This window comes from Scomber scombrus, chromosome 8 (assembly GCF_963691925.1).
Source record: "Scomber scombrus chromosome 8, fScoSco1.1, whole genome shotgun sequence".
NCBI lineage: Eukaryota > Metazoa > Chordata > Actinopteri > Scombriformes > Scombridae > Scomber > Scomber scombrus.
This window is the reverse complement of record NC_084977.1, coordinates 25,668,306-25,678,107: the sequence shown is the minus strand read 5'-3', so window position 1 is coordinate 25,678,107 and position 9,802 is coordinate 25,668,306.

The following is a 9,802-nucleotide window of genomic DNA, read 5'->3' as shown; positions in this document are numbered from 1 at the left end:
CCACATTATTCAAAGCTGCATCAATCAAATTTCTTACACAAAAATGGCTCAAATGACTCTGTTTATATGACAGGGATCACTTGAGATTTATAACCCAAGTATAATCCCCCCTGCTCTGCAAATGGAGCACATTAGCCTCTTTCAGCTCATTGTTTTGGTTTTTATGGCGCATTACTCCGCTTCCATCAGTTTTGTTTCCAGCCACAGCAGGCAGGTGTATAGGGCAGAAAAGCTCAGATAAACCAATTTAACACAAGCTACTCCAAATCTCAGACAGATAAAGTTAGCAACTAGCTGCTTAAGGGCCACATCTCCCTCAGAATTTAGCGGAGCACAAAAGAGACCAAAGCTAGAAGATGAGTGAATATTAGCCAGATCGCTGGAAACACAACTCCAAATGAATGATAATGTTTCACCGTACATGCTGCATTTGTAAAAAGTAGCTATTTGCTAACATGTTTAGCAACTTTATAGTAGGATAATATGTCAGTGTTGTGTAAACAGCTTGTTCTGCTGCCCTCAACTATCTAAAAAAATAAGTAAATACCGCTTTGTGTACTACATTGCAAGCTTTCCAACATGATCCCAGTAATTCTAATGAAAGGATTCTTATCTTTTTATTAGTATTAAGTTTGTTTTTGAGTCAATACCCCCACCTGCCATTGGCCATGGTTTTCACTTCACTTGTGAGATTCAGTTGGCTTGAGATTGCAAGGACTGCTACTAATCATGTGGCCTTGAAACTTTGTTAAAGAGGCTCTGAAACAGTTTGTGCCAACAGGAACAAGGGAGCAGAGGAGGACTAAGCAATGTACCGTTCACACTGACAAGTAGCTCTGCAGCAAAAATGCAGTTTCTTCTTTAATTTCTGTTACACTTTTCACCACAGAGCAAAGGTTTTCATAGAGTAAACTTTGCCACATTGTTGACAACATTTATTAAAATGCTGTAACCCTTGCAGTGTCTAGCAATAAATATCCCTCCAGCTCTCTGGACTCCATTAGTTTCGCTCCTTCATGGGGATAAAATAAGGAGGCCTCAGTGTGCCTGGCCCAACTCAGGTCAAGAGCAGCCCAGCAAACCTATAGTCAGCACTGACAGCCGGTGTCCTGCCAGAAAAGAGGCTGGAGGGACAGAAGAAGGGGGGGGATCATTGAATAATATAGGGGCAGCTGTCTATTGCCAAGTTTTCACACTGTGTTTGAGATGCCTCAAAAGGGAAGAGAGAGGATTGAGAGAACAGCATCACAAATGGTTGAATGTTGGGTGAGGGGGGGGGGGAGTGAGAAAGAAGAAAAAGAAGATGGCAAGAAATGGAAAACACTATTGAATCCCCCTAAACAGAAGTGCGATGGGGTCGACTTCACTCTGGCCATGACTCATTCACGTGGACGGTCCTGTCACACAGCACGAGGTGGGGGAGAGGGGGGGGGGGGAGGGTGAAGAATGAGCTGATGTGAGGGTACACAGAAGCAGGCGTCCATATGGCCCCTGAGGCACCAACGAGGCCCGAGTGACAAAAGAGGGCCTCTGCTCTTCAGTCGTCCCCTCCTCAATACCTCTTTGGGAATTCTGTTTTGCAGGCCCTCTCTCCTGTGCGGAGCCTCTCACTTTCTCCCAGGCCAGCTCAGGAATGTACCTTCTGCAAACCAACACACACACAAACACATACGCGGGGAGTGTCTTCACCCTCGCTGGTTAGTTATTACTGTAATGACTGATGCAAAGAATGTTTTTCAATTGAGAAAGCTCGCGTGCAACGTAAACACTTGTGGCATTTGATGCTGCACAGACATCTGCAGGTTAAGCTCTGCTGCTCGGCACTCACGCTTCTTTAATGTCTCGGACAATGGACATCACAGCAGCAGCAGCACGGCCATAAACCCAGTGACCCCCGCTGGCATGAAGGGTATTCATGATGTCAGATTTCCCCTCAGTTGATTTCTTCATCAAAGTCCGAGAGATTTACAAAACATAAAAAGCGAACTCTAGCTAAGAGGGGGTGGGTGGGGGTGTCTATACAGGATGGATTGCCTGCAGTTCAATTTTCATCACATATTCTTGAAAGTTTTCAAGCCAAATCCTGGGAAACAATGTGAGCAGGTGCTGGGCAGGAGGGGCTGTAAATCTGGCCTGGCGAATTAAGCCATTGCCTTGGCATTGTTCTGGCTGGCCTCTTAGCTGCTCCTGCTGAGGGGCGTGGGGGGGCGTGGGGGGGGTGTGTTAGGTGGAGTGGGGTGGAGCGAGGGTCTGGTGCACAAGAAGGAAACTTAAATCCTAACATGGGAGCACCCGGCACATTTCACACATAGTCATTGGCAGTTGGACCCCAGCTGCAGAGGGACAGATACGAGTCACACAAACACACAACATCACAGCGTCCTGCAGGAGAGGCAGACGGATACACGAGAGAGGTGAAAGCATTAAAAGAGGAGCACAGAATCAAGTGGTTGCCTTTGAAAAGAAATAACTGCATCTAATTAAAAAAACAGGAACAGGAAGTTGTCCCAAAAATATTTCTTATTTTTTTTGGAGCAAATAATTTCATCACCATTTCACTTTCACCTGAAAACAGCTGCTGAGTTGCTAAAATGATCCCCAGTTAAATCGTCATGCTATGTTTCAGCATCTTAAAGCTGTTTCTCTTTAAAAAACCCTCTGAGAAGCTAGTGGCAGGTTTCATTAGTTGACCTTTGACCTCATAAAATATCAGGTGACCAGGGCACTGCTCAGGAATGTTCCCTCTTGACTCCTTTTCATTTTCTAATTTCAAACCTCTCAACAGTTTGGATTCCTGTCATTTTACCAGCCCCTCTCCAAGTCTACAGCAACTCTTAGCCTACCAGCTCTGTGTGTGGGTTGTGGGGGTAGGGGGGGGGTTGTGGTGCATGCACACCAGTCAATAATAGAAAACACGGATGGCCACAAAAAGATGTGTATGCTTCACTTCATTCAGCTCATCAAAACATTAAAAACATGAGTAAAGTAGCTGTCTGAGACATAATTTGAAGTTGACAGAAAACACTAATTACCAAGACACTACACCAGGTGAAAAGTATCATCTTCTACACAATCTCTCAGTCTACAGCCAAGCTTGCAGCTTTGTGAGGCTCTTAAGACACAGCTGAAGCCATCATAGTGTGGCTAACATACTGTTTTCCATGTATTTTGCAGGTTATAGTGCCAACACCCCATTTAAAAGGGCAGAGGTTGGTATTTAGCACTGGAAACCTTTAAAAAGATGTTACAAAAAGCAGGTTAGCAGGCTGGAGTATGTGCCAAAAAAAGGGATATTTATTGACAAAAATATTAAAGAAACAAAGACATGAACGAACTCTGGGAAACTCAGCAAAAACAAACATAAATCTGCAGCCTCACAGCAACCTGCCACTTAAACTCGTATCTACTCCCTCTCAATGACCTTCTTAGCCTCACCTAACTGGAACGTACCATTTACTCAGTTGACCACAGGGTGAGCTAAACTGACACCAAGCCTTCAAAACATACAGAAGGTTGATGTACCGTTTCTGTTACTGCTGAGAATCACAATGTCCTATAGTTACATAAAATCACACACACACACAGCTACAAGTACACCAAATTAAACCAAATGTCATTTACCACAGAACAATTTTATCCTCCCTACCTGAAGCTCAGTTCAGGTAATGATGCACACCTGTTGTCACTATCACTGATTAAGCAGATGATCTTCTCACCATCACACAATTCTCAAAAAGAATAACAGAACTGAAGCCCTGTAACAAAATCTCATTGTTAAAAAAACACTTAACTAAAACATGTTTTAGAATTGTGCTTGACTTGACTGTTAAATTAACCAAAACATTACACTTAAATTAGTGATTTGACACAAAAACAATAATACTGTTGAGAATAAGGGGCCTAATGAAAAAGTAGAAGAGCAACCTTTAAACACAGATATAATGTTCACCACATTAATTATCCTATTTACTGTGTCAACGTGAACGTTTTAAACACTAAACACTAAATTCAACTGAGCCAGATGGAAATGTCCTGTGGAGACCATGAATATCTATACAAAATTAGACATTTCACTCTGCATCAAAGTGGTGGACCATCTGATAGATATTGGCATCCTTAGAGTCACACAATTAATGTGGTGAAAAACACACATCTTTATCATTGTTTCCTTAGCGCTGATGAAGACCATGAGATGCAGTTGAAAGCTCCACAAAATTCTACTAAGGAGGACTTCAGACAAGATTATTTTGTCAAAATATAACCTTATCCTACCTAGATCAGTGTTTTTAAGATATTGTAATTTTACAGATAAACTCCATCCACTAATGAAAACTGTGATGTGATTGGGAGCCTGGAAGAAGCTAGTAAGTAGACCTTGAGTCAAGCTTTTCTTTCTCAAACGTATATTTCCAATGTTAAAAGAATCAATACATTTCACACTTGATATATTAAAAATAAAATTACAAGGAAATTCTTTTTTATGCCTTTATATGGTTTTAAATCAGTAGTTCATTATACACTTTTCTTGAGGGTTCACATGCAAGAGACTTTTTAAGCTGTTCACAGAAATACAGATAGTTATTATTCTGAGTAAGGATTTCCTTCATCGGGGGATTCTCACTCAACCCTGCTGAGCCCGCCAGCATGAAAGGCAAATAACTCTGCCATCCCTGCCACTTCAAAAGGAAGCTCTTCAGGTTGGAATTATTCACAATATTTCAACCTGAGGAATTCAACTTCAGATGCTATAATTTCAGTCCGTCAGCAACTGTGGTTGGGAAATGATCCACATTGAACATTGGGAAGTTTTTCGTGCAACGTCTTGGCTTAAATCCAGACCAGGATGCTGTCCCATCAGAGCGGGATCTGTCATCTAAACTATTAGTGTATCACGGAAAACATATGGAAAACCCTTAAGGCTTTTTTCCGTTTCCTACGTCCGTGGAAACTTCGAACTTGTCTTTTGACGCTCCAACATCAGTGAGGTCAAAAAAAGACAGACAGCGATTGAATAACAGACAGGGTGGAAACCCAAATCTTTGCTACCTTGAAATAAAGTTTGACATTCTGGGAAATACCAAGGTGAGAAATCCACTCTCCCGTTTGAACAGTAACTATGAAGCCACCAACAGCAACTGGTTAGTGTAGCTTCACTCAAAGTCTAGAAGTAACAGAACGAAGCCACAAATTAGTCCAACACATAACACCCCATAAACTACAGTGCATTGCTTTCACACTTTCAGTTTTAAATAAACAAGATATAACACGTTAGTTAAAGAAATTTAGATGTGCTTGAAGGCGGGTTTGGACAAAGCCCGGCTAGCTGCTTCCCCATGTTTTTAGTCTAATTGTAGCATCATATTTTCCCTACAGGCTGCTATTCCTCGAAGAAAAAGAGGCCGCAGTAGCTCAGCATCAAGGAGCCATCACCTAGAGCAGAAGGCAAACTAAGTTTTACTGCTGACAGGTGGAGAGTGCTCTGCTGACAGGACGCAGGTGATAGCGTACACTAAAATACCAACTGTATCACTCCACTTCCTTTCTGGAGAACAAAGTTATCACCGCGCCTCATATCAGCATGATGTTAAAGGCTGGTTAGAGGGTGTGCCACCTGCGAATTTATCAAACCATGGAGGCCCAAATCTTGTGATTTAGCCCGACTGCAGCTGCCGTCAAGGCCTCTTTTCAGTCTCACCTTTCACATTTTTCTCTCCTATCAAGCGGAGCAAACCCTCACCCTCATCCTGTACTCATGCTGAAAGGAGATTGCTCTCTTCTGGAGGAGCGGGAGGGAGAGAGGTGATGAGCTGCTTACCTCTGGGAGGGATTAGCCTTATTAAAATGAAATAGTCTAGTCCTGAGTGACAGAGCAATGGAGGTGGAGGAGCGAAGAGGCTGGGAGGACAGAGGAGAGGGCCGACGTTGTGTGAGGCCAGGCCCCGAGGATCAGAAGCGCCGCTCCTCTGTGTTCTCCTTCCCTCTATTCTTCACTTTCACCTCTCGTTCTCTCCTCATCTTCTCCCCTCTCGGTCCCCCTTTCCTCTGGTCTGCTCTCTCATCATCACCGCGGTCCAGAACAGGCGGATCTGTCAGCGGTGCGTCAAGAGATCTGCCCCGAGGCCCTCAGATGAGCTGCCAAGTACAGGGGCTGGACCGTAGGGGAACAAAAGACCCTCAAAAAACACATCAGAAAGGCTGGGACCTTGGTAAAATGTGTTTAAAAGCCCTCCTATTGAAGGGCACTGCATGTATGGAATGTCTACCCAGGGTCACTGCGTAAAGGTTCCCAGCAATTACCCAGGCTTAGCTCTCCCATGTTTATAAGACATCAATGTATTGGAGAACATTAAACCAACCTGAGCCTCTCAGAACATGCTCAGTGAAAGATGTAAAAGGCATTAACATGACATGTACATCTTGAGTATGACTTTGTAATTTGTACCTAATGAAATGTACAGAATGGTAATCTTCGTAAGATGCACAGAGCCACGATCGGATCAGTAAAGCGCGCATGTGTTTCTCGTGTTGTGAGTCGCAACATGACACTTTCATCTTTATCTGAGCGTGTGGTCTTTATCAGTAGACAATAAAGAAAGTATTAAAGACTTATGTCAAATTTACTGTCCTGTTGGTCAACACACTGCTACATCCTCTTCAGTACATTCGAAACATGCTAACACCTGTTGAGTGATTTAGGGGAGTTGAGTGATTTAGGGGAGTGCATCTGTTACATCCCCGAATATAAAGATAATAGGGGATGCAGGGAGTAACTATGATGTTACCGGAGGAAAGATTAAAAAACAAGGCAAATAGAGGTAAACTAAAATAAATCTGGGCTTTTATTTAACAAATAATGTTCACAATAAGTAACGTCAACAGAAATCAGCCTGAAATTTGATATATTCCCCTAATGTGGCCCAGAATATACAAAAAAAGGAAATATATCTGACACATATTCATCCAAAAATGTCAAGAATGTTCCTTCTTCACATTTATAATGCTTTGTTGAAACATTGTATAGTATTTTTTATATAGTTTTTTTTTAATCATGAAAACTAAAGAATAAACTCTTTATTAAGGATCAATCGTGTTTCTCTGTGACTGATGAGGTCTTTATGAATGATTTGTGGTGTAGAAGTTTGTTATAGAGACTAATTATGTGAGGAAACACTGTGATGTGTGAGAATATGAACGATATGTGAGGGTTAAAAAAGAAAAGCGTAGCCCAGTAAATTAACTAGATTAACTCCTGTGACAAACAAAGATAACCATGCCAAAATGAACACAGTATAAAACTTCACCCTCACCCCCGGACGTAACTAAATTCCACCTGTCTTGCAACTAGTATTGCTATATTTACAATCAAACAGCTCATAGCTGCAGAAATGGCCCACTGGCACTGTTGACTGGAACACCGGCCCTTTTAACAGCTGGACGTAATCAGCGATTGGGTTCAGGTGCGCTCAGCCACACACATCACCATGCAGAGGAAGGGAAGGTGGAACCTTATAGGAGAAAAATACAAAACAGGTGAAAAAAGGAAACACACCCAACTCCATTCAAAACAGCATCTTTATATAAAACATGAGCACTGAGAACTTATTGCAGCTCTAAAGATAGCTGGAAAAGGAAAGGATTAATTTATCTGATGTCCAAATGGTTACAAAGTATGATAAATGTTAACATTTAAGTCATAAGGCAGTGTTAAAACTCTTTTCACTAGTGTGGCAAAGCAGATACCTTTATTTACCTGTTTCACTCTGTGGGAAGTGGCACAGTTGGCCCAATAATCAGTAGTTTGGGTCATTCATGGTGTCAGAGACTCACTCAGGCAACTGCGAGTTTTGTGGGCAGAAAGTCGCAAATGTTTCTTTTTGGAAGAAATGAGCCATGAAGTTGAATAAGAAAAACAACTGGGTATTTCAGAACAAGCTAAAGTGAAAGATGTTTTGTATAAGAAAAACTAACAAGTGACCCAGAAGGCAGTGCTGCCTGTGTGGCCATCGCTTGGATCCACCACTGTCATCTGATAAATGTAAATCAAAACCAAAACATTCACTTTTTAAAAACTTGTCACTTGAAATAAGGCATTCTTTTCTTTTTGAAAACCTCTTATAGTTTTTCTCCATTAGGTCAGCAGTTTTTCTTTTGGCGAGAGTTGAGAACTAAAACATTTCCTTGTTCTTTTTCTTGAAAACTGTCATGGGAGACTGGTAGAGTACAATGATACTATTTGGATCTAGCAAGGATAACATTCATTGTTAGTAATTAGGACACGATTACTGCAGCTGACATGTTGACAAAAATGAATACATCAGTTTTTGAAGTTGATAACAGCAGTTTCACTTTATAGTCAAACAAATGATTTTGGACATCAACTATGATGTCTCATAAATAATAAAGATGAAATCTCCTAAAACCTCCATCTATCTTTTCATTTAGCCTTTAACATAACACTATACTGAAAAAAAACCTCTCTTGACAAAGACTGTGTGTTTGTGTGGTTGGCTGGTTGACTTGCAGCCATGATACTGACTCAAAGGTCAGCGGAGATTAAGGGAACGGAGGAGTGAAGAAGAAGGGGGGAAAAGGTCTGGTTTCACATGCAGGTGGCTGTCAAGGATGTTTACTTAAAGAGATCATCTCTTTCCCAAATTAGAAATGAACAAAAGTTCAGTTCAGTTCACTCCGACAGACGGCCCGATCTCAAATGGCGACCCTGACTATCCAAACAGGCTGGAGTGTTATTATGTCTACCTCCGTCTTCATATGGGATTTCACTCTTCTGCTTTTACTGCAACTGAGAGAACAGCGTCGCCAGCCAACCAGGAAGGATTCAAGTATTTTTTTTTAAAAACTGTTAAATCAGTCAGCACCTTAATCTAAATATAAAACCATTTACAGATGATATTCAAAAAGTAATAAATACTACAGGTTGAGTTAATCCTTTTTTTATTGAGTCTTGAGAAAAACCCCTAAATAGCTTAAGACTGTCAGACGGGTACAATGTTCTCGTTGTTTAAAATTATATACATTTTCAAACTGTCGATGAAATACTCGGCTCCATCTTCACATAAATTCCAGTCTGGATGTTTATTGAGGCTTCGTACAGGTAATTCTTTTTTTTTCGTGACTGAGTGGGGATATAAAACAGAGCTGCAGGGTGCAGGCAGGTATGGGTACATTCTGTACCATAAAGCTTCTTCATATCTGTTCAAGGCAGCCATAAAAAAGATGATATGAACCTACAGTAGTGACATCAAACACGGCTGAAAACCATTTAGTGCTGAAAGGCCTGTGGCTGCTCTGACTTCTCATGCTAACTGCCAGAGATGTGTATCACCTCAGCTGGAGCAGCTTGAGTAAATTTCATGGCCCCGTTTGATTTTAGAGCTCATTCTTAATGTTAAAATGACATTCAACTACTTTTGAGTCTACCTTTAGTACACATTATTCTAAGTTTAGCTTAATTGTATATATATCTCACAGCTGTTGCCGGTAATGTTGGTTTTTGGAGCCACAGTGAAAGTGCAGTCTGTCTAACAGTGCATTTTACTGGATGGCTAAATGCAGCTGCATCCTGGGAATGTCCCTGAAGCTGTAAGCTGTTCTGGGAGATTCCCACAAGCCAACAAGGGCAATTCCCTCACATATTTATCTGTACTCAACTGAGGCTAGGTTACAATGCTCCCACAGCAAAGAGATGAATCTACAAAATAACAACATAGAATCCGGTTTACTGAAATAAAGGTCATAATATGACGCCGGTTTCCGATAAAACAAAGACAGACTTTAGACTGCT